The following is a 22,234-nucleotide window of genomic DNA, read 5'->3' as shown; positions in this document are numbered from 1 at the left end:
AGCGACAATCGATGGAATGGCGACACACAACCTCATCCGTCAAGGTCCAAGCCAAACAGACGCTGTCAAAGCGCAAGATTATGGCAACTGTGTTCTGGGACCGGCGCGGTGTTTTGCTAGTGGACTTTATGCAACGAGGAACGACAGTCAACTCAGATGCCTACTGTGCAACTCTAAAGAAGCTCCGCAGAGCAATTCAAAACAATAAGGCGCGGCATGCTGACAAAAGGTGTTTTGCTCCTGCACGACAACGCTAGGCCTCACACCTCTCAAAAGACTCGGGATTTGATTGATTCTTTTGGCTGGGAAGTTTTGAACCATTCACCATACAGCCCCGACCTTGCTCCTAGCGATTTTCACCTTTTCCGGTACCTGAAACACCATCTTGGCGGGCAGCGCTTCAATGACGACGATGAAGTGAAAGCGGCCGTGAACTCTTGGCTGTCGGAGCAGGCGGCCGAATTCTTTGAAGAGGGAATTAAAAACTTAGTTGTACGGTATGACAAGTGCTTAAATAAACAAGGCAACTATGTAGAAAAATAGTTAAAAGTGTGTAGAATCAGAAAATAAAAGTTTTTTTACAAAAGTATTTGTATCTTTTTTAAAAAATAAAAACGGCCCTTACTTAAAAAACAACCCTCGTATACAGATTTCGGCTTTCTGGCCATTACTGAGTACACTGCTACAAGCAGGAATACGCAAATACCTGCAGTGAGATGCATTGTAAAAAACTGATTTTTTTTTTAAAAAAAGCTAATGTAAAATTAAGAGATGTGCACTTACTTCTCAGACCATTCTCATCATTTCGCTGTGTAATGTGTAGGATGACAACACACTGTTCAACACATTTGCTTAACGTTGGTATGATTATGATGACGAGGTCCCATACTCCGAGGAGCGTAGGGGACGCTCTGCTGTACTAGGCAAGCTCCTAGTGGAGGTGGTTTGCCATTGCCTTCCTACAACCGTAATGGGGATGAGTGATGATGAAGACGACACAACAACACCCAGTCATCTTGAGGCAGGAAAAATCCCTGGCCCTTCCAGGAATCGAACCCAGGACCTCGTGCGCGGGAAGCGAGAACGCTACCGCAAGACCACGAGCTGCGGACTAACATTGGTATAAATGTACCAAATTAACTTGTAGGAATCCAGCAGAGTATTGTTCAACCACGTCATATCTGGTAAAATCAGCCCAAATTAGGTAAACAAAAGACAAGCACATGCCTTTAAGATGTAACTACACTCCTGGAAATTGAAATAAGAACACCGTGAATTCATTGTCCCAGGAAGGGGAAACTTTATTGACACATTCCTGGGGTCAGATACATCACATGATCACACTGACAGAACCACAGGCACATAGAACACAGGCAACAGAGCATGCACAATGTCGGCACTAGTACAGTGTATATCCACCTTTCGCAGCAATGCAGGCTGCTATTCTCCCATGGAGACGATCGTAGAGATGCTGGATGTAGTCCTGTGGAACGGCTTGCCATGCCATTTCCACCTGGCGCCACAGTTGGACCAGCGTTCGTGCTGGACGTGCAGACCGCGTGAGACGACGCTTCATCCAGTCCCAAACATGCTCAATGGGGGACAGATCCGGAGATCTTGCTGGCCAGGGTAGTTGACTTACACCTTCTAGAGCACGTTGGGTGGCACGGGATACATGCGGACGTGCATTGTCCTGTTGGAACAGCAAGTTCCCTTGCCGGTCTAGGAATGGTAGAACGATGGGTTCGATGACGGTTTGGATGTACCGTGCACTATTCAGTGTCCCCTCGACGATCACCAGTGGTGTACGGCCAGTGTAGGAGATCGCTCCCCACACCACGATGCCGGGTGTTGGCCCTGTGTGCCTCGGTCGTATGCAGTCCTGATTGTGGCACTCACCTGCACGGCGCCAAACACGCATACGACCATCATTGGCACCAAGGCAGAAGCGACTCTCATCGCTGAAGACGACACGTCTCCATTCGTCCCTCCATTCACGCCTGTCGCGACACCACTGGAGGCGGGCTGCACGATGTTGGGGCGTGAGCGGAAGACGGCCTAACGGTGTGCGGGACCGTAGCCCAGCTTCATGGAGACGGTTGCGAATGGTCCTCGCCGATACCCCAGGAGCAACAGTGTCCCTAATTTGCTGGGAAGTGGCGGTGCGGTCCCCTACGGCACTGCGTAGGATCCTGCGGTCTTGTCGTGCATCCGTGCGTCGCTGCGGTCCGGTCCCAGGTCGACGGGCACGTGCACCTTCCGCCGACCACTGGCGACAACATCGATGTACTGTGGAAACCTCACGCCCCACGTGTTGAGCAATTCGGCGGTACGTCCACCCGGCCTCCCGCATGCCCACTATACGCCCTCGCTCAAAGTCCGTCAACTGCACATACGGTTCACGTCCACGCTGTCGCGGCATGCTACCAGTGTTAAAGACTGCGATGGAGCTCCGTATGCCACGGCAAACTGGCTGACACTGACGGCGGCGGTGCACAAATGCTGTGCAGCTAGCGCCATTCGACGGCCAACACCGCGGTTCCTGGTGTGTCCGCTGTGCCGTGCGTGTGATCATTGCTTGTACAGCCCTCTCGCAGTGTCCGGAGCAAGTACGGTGGGTCTGACACACCGGTGTCAATGTGTTCTTTTTTCCATTTCCAGGAGTGTATTAAACCGACGTCAAAGAATGTAGACTCTAGAAAAACTGACGTAGTAAAATGTGGAAGTATCACAAATACCGTGAGTGTTAGGTGTCACCTGACCGTATGTGATTACCTTTGGAGGCAGCATTGTGAATCATCATCTTTGGATTCAAAAGTAACATTCGATTGTTAATAATGTGAAATGAACATACGCTATGTAGCATGGAGAAACCAAAGTGTGTAAGGAACAGACTATATAAAGTACAGAAGCCAATGAATCACAGCAGCGGGGTAGCCGTGCGGTCTGGGGCGTCTTGTCACGGTTCGCCCGACTACCCCCGTCGGAGGTTCGAGACCTCCCTCGGGCATGGGTGTGTGTGTTGTCCTTAGCATAAGTAGTTTAAGTTCGTTTAAGTTGTGCCTATGGACCGATGACCTCAGAAGTTTGGTCCCATAGTCCTTACCACAAATTTCCATTTTACAATGAATCGTTCTTAACGATATAGTAAGTGCCAGTAATAACATAAAAATGTACTAAATATAAAAGTACGAATGAAAAAACGGGAAGGGGGAATAGAACCCGGAGAGAAGGAAGAGGGAAAAGAAATAGGAGTGGATATTTTTATGTCAGGTCGTATAAGATTTCGAAAAAGAAAAAGGTGATGGTGTGACTGGATGGGCGAGAGGACGGAGGGGATTGGAGGGGGAAAGGTGGCCCACCTGTAAAGGTCAGTTAGTGGAATGGAAAGTACGTATTCGCGATTTGGCAGCTCATACAACGACGGAAGTTCTATGCCTGGCGCGGGGCGATATGGTTTTCCGAACAGCCTCGGTGAGACTTGAGCACCATCATCGACGAGCCGACTACTGGGGATGAGTCCACTCCTGGGGACTTGGTGTCTTCCAGCTGGTGGGCCGCCTTGGACTCGCTTCAGCTGCAGTTGGGCTACTGGATTCCTATCTTGGAGGGCAGCAGTTCGTGACCAGGGAGGTGCAGCCGCCCAGCCACCCGTAATGTCGCTTCATGCCACCGCTCGTAGAGGCAGCCACCACAGGTAGAGCCTGTCTTCCACCACGATGACCACAGAACGATTCTACCTCTGCAGACGTGCCCTAACCTGAATTGCAGAGCCATTCTGGGCCGGTGCACGTGTCCCTTACATGTGTCCCCTGTCAGCAGTCCTTCTCCTGGCGCCCACGGGAAATACGGGCCCCTCAACGTTTTGTCACGTGACACTAGTTGCCTTGTCCGACATACATCGAGCACTCTCGGGGCCAGGCTGGAAATCAGTATGTCAATGAAAAGGTATCCAATAAAATACTTAACTTTGTTATTTTTGATCGAGAGCCTTAAACATATGTAAACACGTAGCTACGAAGGATTGAAGTGGTCTCAAATATAACTCGCTCTCCACTGGTGAAGTTCGCTGCAGTTCGTAAGACCTGTAGTGTCACGTTCTGTGACTAACGCCACAGGGCCCGTATACCTCGTTGGCCACGCCTAATCGACGCTGACGTCGAGCCGGGCACTGGCCGGGCACTGCCTTAGCGACTGCTATCGTTGCCTCTAGCTACTGGTCGATGCTACGAGTGTTGCAACTTACCAATGGATAAAATGTTTGACTATTGATACTGTTCGCATATGCCACCGATGGCTAACATCCTGACAACGTCCAATGCCGGAACCCAACCTTGCTGAGGAAGTCGACAAAAACCCCTGGCACACTACAATTGAATGCAAATGTCGCACAAAGGTTAAATTGTTACAGTTCATCACGTAAGTCAATCAAAGATTCTTTCTGAATGTGGAAAATTCCTCATCTCACAAGGATCTTTCTCGAAACAAGGAAATTAATAAAATAAATAAATAAATGTGCCTTTATGTTTGTTGACATGTTACTAGAAGATCAGCGCTTTGCGCGGCAAAACAGCAGCCACTATGTTTATACTAGTGGTATGCAAAACATGCAGGCTTGCCAACTCAATTCTGGCACGCCCACAGTTGGATACACGGTACAGCAAAAGCAGCAAACTCACATGCCGTCTCAATACGGAAATCAAAATCAACACGCGTATTCCAATACAAACAACAGTTACAACAGTAATAACACTTCATGCGGCAATCCATACAAAAGGCACCGCGTTAATAACAACAACAACAACAACGGTAACAACGGATACAAATGTAACAACAAAAACACAAACAGAAATAGAAATAATAATAACTACGAGCCAAGACAGCATCAAGGCTGGACTCGTAGCGATCAATACTTTCATTCAAACACTGCTATACCACAGCAGCCACCAGGACAAAATTGGAGCATTCCTTACGACCGACAGGTAAGTCATAATGCGCAACAGCAACAACAACTGCAAAAGTTTGGAGATCACAACAGGCAATACCCGAATGTGAATATAATAGAAGTGACACCTGATACACAACCTCAATCTCTCTCAGTACCTAATACAAATGCTAATCCAACAAACTAGAAACAGTCACTTCTATGCCCCGGGTCGTGGCTGAATAATTCTTGGGGGGCGACTTCAATGTTAATCAGTTATTTGACACCACCATTGAACAACAAAATATTGATTTGCCTAATAATTCTAAACAAAAACTACCTGTTTTATTTATAAGATTCAACCACAATGAGAATATATCAGATGAACTTTTGCAAGACAGTACACAATGTCGTTCAGACACAAATGAAATTGTTTTAGCATCTACTACTGGTGTAGTAGGTGGGATTCCAACTACTATTATCTTAGATACAGGTGCAGCTGTGAGCGTTTTGTCTTTTAATTTCTATAAAAAGATGTGTGAATTGGAGCCTGTGCCTGAGTTTCCCACCCAAAACTGTAAAATAACTACTGCTCTAGGTAATAAGTCATGTAGGGTTAAGAAGCAAGTTTTTGTAAACATTAAAATAGGTAATGGAACCGTACAATGGCCATTCCTGGTTGTACAAAACCTTGTGACAAAATGCATATTAGGATTAGATATTATGAGCGAGAAGGACTGCATTATAGACTTCTCCAAAGGTAAATGTATTTTAAATGATAAAGGCAGTGTAATTGTTATTGATTTGGACAGGAGAACTCTAAAGCATGACAAACACTGTACAGGGTACAATGACATTCAGGACATGCAAACACACTCATCTGACACAGAGCTAATGGACTTGAAAACATTGATTGATCATAAGATAAATGAAGCTACAGCTCTCAGTGTACATGAACGTATGAAATTACAGGAAGTGCTATCCAAATATTTACAAGTTTTTACCAAACGATTAGGTGTTATCAACACGTATGTCTACAAAATTGAAGTTAAGCCTCACAAGATCTTCTACCACAAGACATATAACGTACCTTTATCTCAAGGACCTGCTGTGTGGCAAGAACTAAAACAAATTACAACATAGATAATAAGTAGTATAGAAATTTTCATTTCAGCTGTATCAGTGACGCAGTTGAAGACAGAAGAACTTTTCTTTCAACGCCGCGGCACTACCAAGAAGACTGAATATTAAGGTAAAATTTATGATTACGTAGCAGTGAATGATATATTAATTTTTCACGGAACATTTGTGACTGTAGGTACCACTGACTTGGTATGACACCTGACGAACCGACAGACGTCATCTGTGAAGGGACCTTTTACTTCGAGAAATAGATTAGACGCACATCTCTCAGCAAGAAAAGCATCTACCAGTAGCCAAGGCCACACAGACATTATACACACACGCACAAAACGCGAGGAATCTAACAGTTTTCCGTCTCTTATTATTATGAATATTTATTGAGTAGTGAAAACGGCTGGTCTTGCCTACTGATGTAATGAATGTTGTGTCTAACCTATCTTAATTTCAGATGACATCACAAAAAACATCGATAAAATCCCAGCAAAACCGAAAAAGAGAACTTAAATATCTGCAATTCATGTAATCAAAAGTGACATAATGTAATAATTTATAGCTATGTAATGATGTGAACATGTTTATGTGTAACTGAATTATGTTTATGCTAAGAAAATATGTGACGTGTATACGTATGATTACTTATGTTTTTTTTTTTTAAATGATGTATAATGTAGCTGTTACTACGTAAAAATTTGAACGATAACGAGTGCCAAAATGTGAAAAACTTTTAAAAAAATTGCGTAGTGAACCACTGTTCACGGACATCAACGTACATTACTAAGTCTGCAACTACGCAGAAACATATGTGAAAGAAACTCTTAATGACATTCATCATGCATCGTACCTTTGTAAAAGCGATGAGCGATTTCTTTGATAAGTAACTACGAACATTTAGGTGAGCTATATTTAGCAAAAAACTGAAAATGTGAAGTGCGTAATTGGTGCATCGTCTAGTGACATTACTACAGTATCTAACTTCAAGATGTTAACTGGATTAAATGGTCACAACGTGCCTGTCCAGAAAACAACACGACGAGTGGGAGAATTTTGGTTGGAACTACAGGGAATGGAATGTTCTCGAATTGTGACGGACACACTTACCTGGACTGTCCAAGGATCGACGCCAGCTATGTGCCGTCCGAGGTTCTGCAACCAAGCTTCCACGGAATATCGAAAACGAACTGCATATGGACCAATTACTCGACGGGTCACGTCTGATCTGTAATAAACAATGCTTTTTGTCACAACGAACTGCATCACAACGACTATAATGGAAATAGGAAATGGACATGCTTATGTATCAATTACGTTGTTATACAGCGATTTACTGTGATCAAAAAACTTTACCACGACGACACTAACCTGTGAAACATTACTGTGCAACAGATGAATATAAACTGTAATAACGACACGATGTGTATAGATCAACGAACCTGAAACAAAAAGACATTTTTCTTTGAAGCATTTCAGTGCAATACTATGCAACTAAGAACATTCAACAGTCTTAAGTTGTATTGTATTATAACAAATATTGTAATTTTAAAATTAAGTTACCTGTCATAGAATGTACTCTTCCTATGTAATCTTGGTGGAATATTTTCTTTGTGCGACGACTAAGAAACGCGCGCACACGAACAATATGAACTGTAATACTGTGCCGCGTGATGTAAATTTACGATTTAACGGCAGTGCCGGAGTCACATAGACGCTTCTGCGCATGCGCGCACTCTATTTTGCCAACAAGAACTTTTACGGCGCACGCGCGACATTCAAGTTTTGTATATAATATACTGTATAATGTATGTCATGTAAATAGTTGTAGATAACTTAGATTTTCTTGTGCCTTTAGGTGAATTGCTCGCCTGCAGGTGTGTCCTTTCGCCTCGCAATTCAGGGGGCAACATGTTGAAAGGCAATTTGGCCTTCAACGCACGGAGTATATCACGTGTTGCGACTGGTTCGTCCAAAAAAGGTCCCATGTTCAAGTATTTTTCAAAATATCTGCGTAAGTTACCATTTTTACTGTTAAAAGTTTCAGGTTCTAAAATTTGTCTTCTGAGTCGCTCCTGGACGGATTGCGACCAGAGTTTGTTCAGAAAGGCACGCTCAAACTCACTGTACGTGGTACATACGTCAGCTTGACTGTATGCCCAGACAGCTGCATCGCCTTGGATGTAACCGACAATATATGCAATCTTTTTCCGGTCACTCCAAGTGCGTGGAAATGCGTTACTAAAAGATTTAAGAAAAATCACCGGATGAATAGTTCGTTTTTCTGGGATAAAAGTCTGAAATTGCCTGTGTTTTATTAAGCTTTCTTCATCCTTTGCATTATGATATGGATTTGTTCCACTGTGATTACTGTAATGTTCAGATGACGAGTAATTACGATAATGTTGCTGTGGTTTACCATGATAATAGCTTGTGTTTGTGTTTGCACGTCGTGGTATGTGTTGTTGTCGTGGTGTGTTTTGTTCTTGTGTGCTTGTTGTGTGTGGTATGTGTGCGTCATACTCGTATGTATATTGGTTTCTGAACTGTACATTTTGACTGATATTTTCGTTACATTCAGACTGTGGTTGATCGGTGAATTGTGTCATTGGTGCAGTGACAGACTGTACTGCGTCACTAATCAGCTGTTTGTTATTAGTGATGTATTCTGCTACGGAGTCGTGCACAACTGATGGTAAATTTTCACGTATGCATCTATCAAAATGTTTGTCTTTGTTCTACACCCAATCATGAAATTCCTTATTAACACTTTGAAAATGAGCTGTGGCATCAGATTGTAATCTGTCAGTCAGGTGTTGTTGAAAATCGTCAGATTTATTCTGCACGTCAGTAACTCGTTTTTCAAGGTAGTCATGTACTGTAGGATATGTTTGAATTTGTCCAGTAAGAGATTCACACGTGACATTAAGGTTTTTTACTTGTGCCTGTAAAAGTGCTACGTCATTTGTTGTATCGTATTAAGCTTGGAAAATTTCGTACTGAGTTCAGTCATATGTTTGGTCAGTGTGACGTCTATAAGTTCTACACGTTTACATAAAGTGTCATTACATGTCTTGATTGCTATGAGATCAGATTTAATTTCGTCATTTTGTGTCTTTAAGGTTGCCATATTTTCTGCTTTTTGTTTCATTAGCATTTGTAACATGTTGGCAATGTTTACTATTCGCAAGGTCACTGCCCCCGCCGCGTCATTAGACGTGACGTCATGTATTAACATGGGCTCTGACTGAGACTTTGAAATTTTTGTGGTGGATGGCCAATTGTCAAAATTTCCGTTAACACTTGCGTCAAATGGTTCAAATGGCTCTGAGCACTATGGGACTCAACTGCTGAGGTCATTAGTCCCCTAGAACTTAGAACTAGTTAAACCTAACTAACCTAAGGACATCACAAACATCCATGCCCGAGGCAGGATTCGAACCTGCGACCGTAGCGGTCTTGCGGTTCCAGACTGCAGCGCCTTTAACCGCACGGCCATTTCGGCCGGCACAAAATAACAAGTCCGACACGCAGTCGCCAATATAAAATAAATAAATTAATTAATTAATTAAAATATTAATTATTCCATACGTATGATAATGATTGGATGTAATTAATATTTGCTTATCTGGAACGTGGACGTTTAATTATTTGGTATCAGACGCTTGACAATGGCTTTTTCGTAAATGCAATGTTATTCGTAGTTGACCGTGAAATGTGATTCAAATAATCGGACTTCGTATTTAAATCGTTTCCAAAGACTGCTGCGGTAGGTGCGGACTCAAATCTAAATCTCAATATTAGAATAATTTGCCAGCCATGTCAATACGTCGTACAGAGGTGACTGTCAACTAAACATAAAAAGTTTACACAGTTAGTTAAATCAGATATATTCAACGAATAAGCCTATAGTTAAATAATTCTACTTACTTTCATAAATACAAATTCTTTACCGAATCGAGTGCCTAGTAAGATTGAAACTCGCAGTGTTCTTATACAACATCAAGTATGGCGGTGTGCCAGTTAATAAAATATACGTGCTTCCAGCCTCAGCTATTCTCCTCGACCTACTTCTTCTTAATCAAACATAAGAGTGTCATAATTGTATTTTGTTTTATCAGCGGCATAGCGGTGCAGTTCTGTGCCATAGGCTTTATTTATTTGTCAGAGATTAATTATTTAATTTAGATTTCTCGTTTCCGAGGAAACTCACGCACGGCATGCAAATGTGCTTTTATAAATTCTTTTCTCACATAATTAGCCCCATAGTATTCACCCCACACACGCTTCCTCCGCTGCCTTTACCCTTCTATTAAACCAAAGCTAACAATATGTAGCAAATGTTATACCTTTTTTCACTTTCACTTCTTTTTTATACCACATAAACTACGTTCATAAGAATCAAGTTTGCAAAATCCAACATATAAGACCAATACGTATACGGTAAAGTGTCAAGAGTCACGGGATGACGATATGCGGATATACCGATGGTAGTAGTATCGCCTTTTTCCTTTGGTCTTCAGTCTACTGACTGGTTTGATGAGGCCCGCCACGAATTCCTTTCCTGTGCTAACCTCTTCATCTCAGAGTAGCACTTGCAACCTACGTCCTCAATTATTTGCTGGATGTATTCCAATCTCTGTCTTCCTCTGCTGTTTTTGCCCCCTACAGCTCCGTCTAGTACCATGGAAGTCATTCCCTCATGTCTTAGCAGATGTCCTATCATCCTGTCCCTTCTCCTTAACAGTGTTTTCCACATATTCCTTTCCTCTCCGATTCTGCGTAGAACCTCCTCATTCCTCACCTTACCAGTCCACCTAATTTTCAACATTCGTCTATAGCACCACATCTCAAATGCTTCGATTCTCTTCTCTTCCGGTTTTCCCACAGTCCATGTTTCACTACCATACAAAGCTGTACTCCAAACGTACATTCTCAGAAATTTCTCCCTCAAATTAAGGCCGATATTTGATATTAGTCGACTTCTCTTGGACAGGAACGCTCTTTTTGCCAGTGCTAGTCTGCTTTTGATGTCCTCTTTATTCCGTCCGTCATTGGTTATTTTACTGCGTAGGCAGCAGAATTCCTTATCTTCATCTACTTCATGACCATCAATTCTGATGTTAAGTTTTTCGCTGTTCTCATATCTACTACTTCTCATTACCTTCGTCTTTCTTAGGTTTACTCTCAGTCCATACTCTGCACTCATTAGACTGTTCACTCCGTTCAGCAGATCATGTAATTCTTCTTCACTTTCACTCAGGATAGCAATGTCATCAGCGAAGCGTATCATTGATATCATTTCCCCTTGAATTTTAATTCCACTCCTGAACTTTTCTTTTATTTCCATTATTGGTTCCTCTATGTACAGATCGAGCAGTAGGGGCGAAAGGCTACACCCTTTCTAATAAGAGCACTTGTTCCTTGGTCGTCCACTCTTATTATTCCCTCTTAGTTGTTGTACATATTGTATATGACCTGTATCCCCCTATAGCTAACCACTAATTTTCGCAGAATTTTGAACATCTTGCACCATTTTACATTGTGGAACGCTTTCTCCAGGTCGACAAATCCTATGAACGTGTCTTGATTTTTCTTTAGTCTTTCTTCCATTACTAACCGCAATATCAGAATTGCCTCTCTCGTGCTTTTACCTTTCCTAAAGCCAAACTGATCGTCGTCTAGCGAATCCTCAATTTTCTTTTTCATTCTTCTGTATATTGTTCTTGTAAGCAACTTGGATGCATGAACTGTTAAGCTGATTGTACGGTAGTTCTCGCACTTGTCAGCTCTTGCCGTCTTCGGAATAGTGTGGATGATGCTTTTCCGAAAGTCAGATGGTTTGTCTCCAGACTCATACATTCTGCACAGCAACGTGAATAGTCACTTTGTTGCCACTTCCCCCAATGATTTTAGAAATTCTGATGGAATGTTATCTATCCCTTCTGCCTTATTTGATATTAAGTCCTCCACAGCTCTTTTAAATTCTGATTCGAATACTGGATCCCTTATCTCTTCTAAATCGACTCCTGTTTCTTCTTCTATCGCTCCAGACGTATCTTCACCCTCATAGAGGCTTTCAGTGTATTCTTTGGCTTTCAATGTATTCTTTCCACCTATCCGCTCTCTCCTCTACATTTATCAGTGCAATTCCCATTGCACTCTTAATGCTATCATCCTTGCTTTTAATGTCACCGAAGATTGTTTTGACTTTCCTGTATGCTGAGTCTGTCCTTCCGACAATCATTTCTCTTTCGATGTCTTCACATTTTTCCTGCAGCCATTTCGTCTTAACTTCCCTGCACTTCCTATTTATTTCATTCCTCAGCGACTTGCATTTCTCTGTTCCTGAGTTTCCCGGATCATTTTTGTACTTCCTCCTTTCAGCGATCAATTGAAGTATTTCTTCTATTACCCATGGTTTCTTCGCAGTCACCTTCTTTATACCCATACTTTTCTTCCCATCTTCTGTAATGGTCCATTCCTCTTCAACTATACTGCCTACTGAGCTATTCCTTATTGCTGTATCTATAGCCTTAGAGAATTTAAAGAGTATCTCGTCATTCCTTAGTACTTCCGTATCTCACTTCTTTGCGTATTGATTCTTCCTGACTAATGTCTTAAGCTTCATCCAACTCTTCATCACTACTGTATTGTGATCATAGTATATCTGCCCCTGGGTACACCTTACAATCCAGTATCTGATTTCGAAATCTCCGGCTGACCATCATGTAATTTAATTGAAATCGTCCCGTATCAACGGACCTTTCCCAAGTATACCTCCTCCTCTTGTAATTCTTGAACAGAGTATTCGCTAGTATTAGCTGAAACTTGTTACAGAACTCAATTAGTCTTCCTCCTCTCTCACTGCTTGTCCCAAGCCCGTATTCTCCTGTAACCTTTTCTTCTACTCCTTCCACTGCAACTACATTCCAGTCTACCATGACTATTAGATTTTCATATCCCTTTACATGCTGTATTACCCGTCCAGTATCCTCATATAATTTCTCTGTCTCTTCATCTTCAGCTTGTGACGTCTGTATGTATACGTGAACTATCGTTGCCGGTGTTGGTTTGCTGTCGATTCTGACGCGAATGACCCTGTCACTGAACTGTTCTCTTCCCTACCTTCCTATTGATAAGGAGTCCTACTCCCGTTATACCATTTTCTGCTGCTGTTGATAACTCTATACTCATCTGACGAGAAATCCTTGTCTTCTTTCCAATTCACTTAACTGACCCCTACTATATCTCGACTGAGCCTTTGCATTTCCCTTTCCAGATTTTCTTGTTTACCTACCACGTTCAAGCTTCTGACATTCTACGTTCCCGACTCGTAGAACGTTATTATTTCCTTGATTATTCACTCTTTTTCTCATGGTAACCTCCCCATTGGCAGTCCCCTCCCGCAAATCCGAATGGGGGACTATTCCGGAATCTTTGGCCAAAGGAGAGATCATCATGACAATTCTTTAATTAGAGGGTTGGGTTGTTTGGGGAAGGAGACCAGACAGCGAGGTCATCGGTCTCATCGGATTAGGGAAGGACGGGGAAGGAAGTCGGCCGTGCCCTTTGAAAGGAACCATCCCAACATTTGCCTGGAGTGATTTAGGGAAATCACGGAAAACCTAAATCAGGATGGCCGGACGCGGGATTGAACCGTCGTCCTTTAATTAGAGGCCACATGTCCTGTGGATACACGTTACGTGTCGTTATGCAGTGTTTTCCATTGCCTTCTGCATCCTCATGCTGTTGATCATTGCTGATTTTCCGCCTTTTGGGGGCAGTTTCCCACCCCTAAGACAAGAGACAGCCCTGAACGTCTGTCCGCTCCTCCGCCCTCTTTGACAAGGCCGTTGGCAGAATGAGTGGTGACTTCTTATTCCGGAAGTCTTCGGCCGCCAATACTGATTATTAATCAAAATTTAAGCAGAGGCGGGATTCGAATCTGGAACCGAAGACGTTTTAATTATGAATCAAAGACGCTACCCCTAGACACAAGGTATAAAATGACAGTGACCTGGCGGAGCTGTCATTTGTACTCAGTTGATTTATGCGAAAAGGTTCCCGATGTGATTATGGCCGCACCTCGGATGATTAACAGACTTTAAATACGGAATGGTTGTTGGACGAATGGGACATTCTACTGCGGAAATCGTTAGGGAAGTCAGTATTCCGAGATCTACAGTGTCAAGAGTGTAGCGAGAATACAAATTTTCAGGCATTTTCTCTCACTACGGACAACGGCCTTCGCTTAATGACCGAGAGACGTGGCGTTTGCGTAATTGGTGCTAACAGACAAGCAATACTGCGTGATGTAACAGTATAAATCCATGTGTAAAGTGTCTGTTAGTACTGTACGGCGAAATTTGGCGTTAATGAGCTATGGCAGCAGACTGCCCCGCAGCGTGTCTCCTGGGATCGTGACCGTCTTAGTTGAATCCTAGACGACTGGAAAATCGTAATCTGGTCAGGTGAGTGCCGATTTCAGTTGCTAAGAGCCGATCATAGGCTCGATTGTGGTGCAGACCCCACAAAGCCACGGACCGAAGATGTCCACAAGGCACTGTGCGAGCTGGCGGTGGCTCCACAATGGTGTGGGCTGTGTCTGTAGGGAATTGACTGGGTCTTCTAGAACAACTGACCCGATCATTGACTGGAAATTTTTATGATAGGCTACTGGGCAGCGATGCATGGACTTTATGTTCCTAAACAAGGACGGAATTTTTATGGATGGATGACAATGCGCTACCTCACCAGGCCACAATTGTTCGTGATTTATTTGAAAAACATCCAGCACAATTCTAGCGAGTGATTTGGCCACTCAGATACCCGACGTGAATCGCATGGAACATTTATCAAGAGGTCACTTCGAGTATAAAATCCTGTACCGACCACACTTTCACAATTATGGACGGCTATGGGGCCACTGAAAGACCTGAGTCGAAACAAGGCCCCGGGAGTTGACAACATTCCATTAGAACTACTGAAGGCTTTGGGAGAGCCAGTCCTGACAAAACTCTACCATCTGGTGAGCAAGATGTATGAAACAGGCGAAATACCCTCAGACTTCAAGAAGAATATAATAATTCCAATCCCAAAGAAAGCAGGTGCTGACAGATGTGAAAATTACCGAACTATCAGTTTAATAAATCACAGCTGCAAAATACTAATGCGAATTGTTTGCAGACGAATGGAAAAACTGGTGGAAGCCGACCTCGGGGAAGATCAGTTTGGATTCCGTAGAAATGCTGGAACACGTGAGGCAATTCTGACCTTACGACTTATCTTAGAAGAAAGATTAAGGAAAGGCAAACCTAGGTTTCTAGCATTCGTAGACTTAGAGAAAGCTTTTTACAATGATGACTGGAATACTCTCTTTCACATTCTAAAGGTGGCAGGGGTAAAATACAGGGAGCGAAAGGCTATTTACAATTTGCACAGAAACTAGATGGCAGTTATAAGAGTCGAGGGGCGTGAAAGGGAGGCAGTGGTTGAGAAGGGAGTGAGACAGGGTTTTCGGAGTAGATATTAAAATTCATGGAGAAGAAATAAAAACTTTGAGGTTCGCCGTTGACATTGTAATTCTATCAGAGACAGCAAACGACTTGGAAGAGCAGTTGAACGGAATGGACAGTGTCTTGAAAGAAGGATATAAAATGAACATCAACAAAAGGAAAACGAGGATAATGGAATGTGGTCGAATTAAGTCGGGTGATGCTGAGGGAATAAGATTAGGAAATGAGACACTTAAAGTAGTAAAGGAGTTTTGCTATTTGGGGAGCAAAATAACTGATGATGGTCGAAGTAGAGAAGATATAAAATGTAGACTGGCAATGGCAAGGAAAGTGTTTCTGAAGAAGCGAAATTTGTTAACATCGAGTATAGATTTGTCAGGAAGTCGTTTCTGAAAGTATTTGTATGGAGTGTAGCCATGTATGGAAGTGAAACATGGACGATAAATAGTTTGGACAAGAAGAGAATAGAAGCTTTCGAAATGTGGTGCTAGAGAAGAATGCTGAAGATTAGATGGGTAGATCACATAACTAATGATGAAGTATTGAATAGAATTGGGGAGAAGAGGAGTATGTGGCACAACTTGACAAAAAGAAGGTACCGGTTAGTAGGACATGTTCTGAGGCATCAAGGGATTACAAATTTAGCACTGGAGGGCAGCGCGGAGGGTAAAAATCGTAGAGGGAGACCAAGAGATGAATACACTAAGCAGATTCAAAAGGATGTAGGTTGCAGTAGGTACTGGGAGATGAAGAAGCTTGCACAGGATAGGGTAGCATGAAGAGTTGCATCAAACCAGTCTCAGGACTGAAGACCACAACAACATGGGGGCAGCACGGCTCCCAATTTCTGCAGGAAACTTCCAACGACTTGTTGAGTCAATGCTACGTCGAATTGCTGCACTACGCCTGGAAAAAGAGGCCCGACATGATATTAGGAGGTATCCCATGATTTCTGTCACTTCAGTGTACCATAAGGATAAATAGCAAATTGATAATTGATAAAATACGCCCAAAGCAATGTGTTATCTTGGCTTTACGAAGTTATCTTGTGTGGAAAATCAAACTATAATAACAATGCAGTTTTTGATTCCCAGCGACAGAGCACAAACGCGTTCAAGGTGCGCCAGTGAGCTATCACCTGGATGGACGCCAGTGGCGTCAAGTGATTGGATGTCGCTAGACTCTGCATCACAGAGAATCCTTCGAATGAAACCACGTATTAATTCACGGAAATATTTCTGGAAGGGTGTGCTATTACTGATGCTTAGAAAGTGAAGCAAATCATCTTTAACGTTCCATCAGACTGAAAAGTAGACAGAACAAATGTAGTTTAAATAATATAGGAGGCAGCGGCTTTGTAGTTGCGCTGGGTGACGTTTGCTACGTTTCCTTCCTCCAGCCTGCAACCTTCATCTTTTACGGACAAGTGCTTTGTTGACTGTTTTACGTTTGTTTATCTTCTGTACACATACTAAACTGTAACGGTCAATGCGGTTGCTGTTGTTATTCTCGTTGGTTGTACATGCATCTTCCTTAATGGAAAAGGATATCTATTCTTATCAAGATTGAAATCAGGGAACTGTAACGGAAGGAGTATATATGTGTGTGTGTTTTGCACATTTTCTTCTCTAATTAAAATATGTTCATTAAAATAAGTAAAGATTTGCAATGAATTTGAACACTAACAACGTTTTACATACATCATGTAATATAAGATATCTCATCTTTAGCGTTCATGTTCTTGAGGGGAGACTAAAACTAGGTTCTTCGTAAGTTGTAAACATAAGAACATAAAATCTTAAAATCTGAGCATACTTACTAGTTTTTATCGTTGTCCTCGTCGACGTTGCAAAGATTATTCTTGTACTCCAAATAAACATAAAAATAAACGAATAAAACTCAAGAGTGTTACATATTTATCTGAAAACGCGTATTTGCTTGCGCAGATAAGTGTCGCTCAGGAGACGAGGTACTGGCAGAAGTAAAGCTACGAGGGGGGGGGGGGGGGGTGTGAATCGTGCTTGGGTAGCTCAGATGGTGCCGGGGCACGGTAGCTCAGCGTGTTCAGTGAGATGGCTGCTCGCCCTCTGTAATAAAAAACTGAGTAAAGGAATGAACGATCAACTTGAACGGATGTCTTATGACGTCCGCCCAGAACAAACTTAACGAACAATACCGAACAGAATGAACAAAAAAAAACCGATGGTAGAGCACTAGCCCGCGAAAGCCAAAGGCCCCGTGTTCGAGTCTCGGTCCAGCACGCAATTTTAACCTGCCAGGGAGTTTCATTTCTAAATTTGCTTTAAGTAATGGTTTTTATCAGGAAACTGGCATAATTTTCCTTGCAGTTTTCCGCCATTCGATCATGTGCCGGTGTTTTATTAGGAAAATCGCAAAATCTCCTTTTTTCTTGTGTTCTTCACTCAGGATGTAGTACACAATGAGCCCTATTAACCGATTTACAGCATTTCGTCTCTGTAAACAGTATAAAATAGTGGTTGATAAAATTAGCTGCTGTTAGTGCATTCGGTGTAATTCTCCCGATGTTTATCAATTTCTGTGTAATGTAATACCACATACTTTTCCAATAAATGATGTGTACAGTCGTTTGGTTGCGTAAAGTTTATTCTAATAAGCATTGATCACATTTCTGTACCACTAGGTGTTTCAGCTTCAGAAGGAATAAGGTCAGGTTAAGTAAAAATGATAAGCATACACTGTGAGCTAAAATGTATGCCCACAACGTATGCTTGTAATTTCAAAGTAATGTTACTTTATTTCTTTTGAAGAAAGTACCGCTAGTGGTGTTGAAACCTGGTCAAGGCTTATTACAATAACTTTGATGCCACCAGTGGGCTGTATACGTCATTTATTGAAAGTTCCTTTACAGTTGTTGCTGTCAACCATGTTTAAAATTGTAATACCATATATCTCATACGAAACTGCACATGATCTGTGTTTAGCACTGCCAATTATGTTGCTTGTTATACTGGTTCAAATTGCTCTGAACAGTATGGGACATAACATCTGAGGTCATCTGTCCCCTAGAACTTAGAACTACTTCAACCTATCTAACCTAAGGACATCACACACATCCATTCTCGAGGCAGGATTCGAACCTGCGATCGTAGCAGTCGCGCGGTTCCAGACTGAAGTGCCTAGAACCGCTCGGCCACAGCGGCCGGCATATTATACTCATAGGCAAGTCTGTTATATGGTCTGTATGGAACTTGGACTTAGTCCGAATTTTTCTATTTACGAGAGTGCACTACAAAGCTCTCAATCAATAGACCAGGAGAACATACAGTGCCTGAACAGCTCAAGCTGAGGACAACATCTTTGCATCGTACAGTATTGAAGACCGTGTAGATGGCCAGACATGACTTGCCAGATGATCACTTTTACTCAAATGGTTCAAATGGCTCTGAGCACTATGGGACTTAACATCTGAGGTCATCAGTTCCATAGAACTTAGAACTACCCAAACCTAACTAACCAAAGGACATTACACACACCCATGCCCGGGGCAGGATTCTAACCTGCGACCGTAGCGGTCGCGTGGTTCCAGACTGAAGCGCCTAGAACCGCTCGGCCAAACCGGCCGGCGATCACTTTTACTACCTTAAGTGAATGACACGGACTTGCTCTATGGGGGACCCAGTCGGTGGCCGGGTTTTATGTCAAAGGTTGTACATAAAATAAATTCTCCATTGTAGGAAACTTCACGTTTGTCTTTTCTCATTATTTTGCCGGCCGTTGTGGCCGAGTGCTTCTAGGCGCTTTAGTCCGGAACCGCGCTGCTGCTGCGGTCGCAGGTTCGAATCCTGCCTCGGGCATGGATGTGTGTGATGTCCTTAGATTAGTTAGGTTTAACTAGTTCTAAGTCTACGGGACCGATGACCTCAGATGTTAAATCCTATAGTGCTCAGAGCCATTTGAACCATTTTGATCTCATTACTTCGGTCTTTCAAAATAAATCATCAATACACACCCTTTTTCCACTTTTACGACGGCTGATGTAAACGGCACTGCTTGATGCTGTGCATTCTCGCTTTTACCGTTTTTCCTCTTGCTGTTATGACATCTGCTGTTTATAATGTTCTTTTTGTTAATTTTCCAGCACAAATACTGAAAAGTTCTGGTGACAAAGATCGTCCTTGTTTAACGCCTCTAGCAATTAGGACTTCATCTGTATCCTCATTGTCAGTCGTAAGTGGTAGGGCGACAGATGTCCTGCCCACGTGACACAAGCCAGTGAAATGCGACTGCAGAGGGCGAGGTCGGTCGCGGACGGGGCGGCAGCGTTAATCGGAAGTAATGCTCGCCGGAGTCAGGGAGGACGCGTGCCGAGCGCGAGTAATGCCCACACAGTTTACTGATTCATGGCGCCGGTGGCCTTTATAGGCCGCCGCGGGGCGCCGAATCAAATTACGGCGGCCGTATCTGACTGGCGCGGCCGTCGCGATTGGCTGCCGTCGCAAAGTATCGCCGAGGCACGTCCCGCCTCAGGGATAACCGCGACTCGCCTCTCAATGAAAATTAGCGGCCGTGAATTTCACAGGCCGTAACTTTTTACGTTTGTTGTAACTCCGGCCGGCACCTGCGATGCGACGCTAACTCTGCGATTAGTGCACCCGGCGGCGAGTGCTTCGGCGGCCGTTCATTCGGCCAAAGTGCAGATTGAAATTGGATGGCGTGGGGGCGCACATCGCGCTCCTGGAATCGGCTGTCTGGGGGAGGAAAGCTGCACTGTAGCTATCTGGTACATGTAACTTGCGCTACGAGCAGCATATGGAGTGTGTCGCGTGGAATCCACGCACGAACAGGCCATAGATACTGACTGGCAGGTTGTCTATACGAATGCCGATGAACCAAACATTATGAACGCTGCCGCCGCGCGGAGTGGACGCGCGGTTTAAGGCACCATGTCATGGATTGCGCATCCCCTCCCGCGGAGGTGTGAGTCCTTCCTTGTCCATGGGTGTGTGTATTGTTCTTAGCATAAGTTAGTTTAAGTAGTGTGTAAGTCTAGGGACCAATGACCTCAGCAGTTTGGTCCATTAGGAATTCACGTTTCTTGTCACACAATGGCGGGCCGGGGTGGCCGAGCGGTTCTAGGCGCTACAGTCTGGAACCGCGCGAAAGCTACGGTCGCAGGTTAGAATCCCGCCTCGGGCATGGATGTGTGTGATGTCCTTAGGTTAGTTAGGTTTAGGTAGTTCTAAGTTCTAGGGGACTGATGACCCCAATGTTAAGTCCCATAGCGCTCAGAGCCATTTGACCCATTTTGTCACAGAATCTCGATGGTGGTGTCTGGAAACGTCATCATCCAATCGAACTGATTTTCGAAACATGCACTGCGCAACATACGTACCAGTTGGGGACAGTATTGTGCAATGAAGGACATAGACTCCTGTGGTAGTAATCGATGCTCATTGGCAGGTGTGGAGCACATGGAAATGATTGCGGACCACTTGCGTCGTCTCGTGCTTGATGTCTTGCCCAGCTGTGGTGGCACCGAACGAGATGACGCAGTGGTTAGCACACTGGACTCGCATTCTGGAGGACTACGGTTTAAATCCGCGTCGTGCCATCCTTATTCAGATTTTCCGTGATTTCTCTAAACCGTTTCAGGCAAACGCCGGGATGATTCCTTTGAAAGGGCATGGCCAATTCCCGTTCCCATCCTTCCCTAATTCGATCGGGCTGATGACCTCGCTGTTTGGTCCTCTCCCACAAACCAACCGACTAACCAACCAGCAGCGATGGCATTTTCCAGCATTATAACAGTCTGAATCGTGCTGCAATGGTTTGAGTAGCTCAAAGTGAGGTCTTGGACACCAAATTCGCCTCATCCGAATCGGATAGAAGTCATCTGGGACGATATCGAACGCCAGCTCCATGCCCACAAACTACCTGATCGTAATTTGCGCGTATTTTAATCTCGGCCGTACGTAGTGGCCGAGCGGTTCTAGGCGCTTCAGTCTGGAACCACGCGACCGCTACGGTCGCAGGTTCGAATCCTGCCTCGGGCTTGCATGTGTGTGATGTCCTTAGGTTAGTTAGTTCTAGGTAGTCCTAAATTCTAGGGGACTGATGACATCAGATGTTAAGTCCCATAGTGCTCAGAGCCATTTGAACAATTTTCTTAACCTCGTGCCACAAACTTTCACAAACCTATCAAGGACTTGTTTAATCTATGTCCTGCAGAATCATTCTTGTATTATGCGGACAAGAGTGCTGTTGGCATACTGAGTACTGAATCACTAATATAACTGACATGGACAAGGCAGTAAGATCTATTCACTGAGATAGGATTGAGTAAAAATATTTGCCAGTGATTAATTTAATGAAGTCGAAACGTTTCCAAGAAATATAAAACTTTTAGGTTTGTTAAACAACTCTGAGAGGCTCGAAATAGTCATCTTCAAAGCAACTGGGACATATGCAAATAATGATACTAGTTTATAAACCAGGAACGGAAGCTTATTACTGGTATTGCTAGTGTTATTGCCGATGTACACTCCTGGAAATGGAAAAAAGAACACATTGACACCGGTGTGTCAGACCCACCATACTTGCTCCGGACACTGCGAGAGGGCTGTACAAGCAATGATCACACGCACGGCACAGCGGACACACCAGGAACCGCGGTGTTGGC

Source organism: Schistocerca nitens, chromosome 5 (assembly GCF_023898315.1).
Source record: "Schistocerca nitens isolate TAMUIC-IGC-003100 chromosome 5, iqSchNite1.1, whole genome shotgun sequence".
Taxonomy (NCBI): Eukaryota; Metazoa; Arthropoda; class Insecta; order Orthoptera; family Acrididae; genus Schistocerca; species Schistocerca nitens.
The sequence above is the reverse complement of the archived record's forward strand: the minus strand, read 5'-3'. Positions refer to the sequence as shown.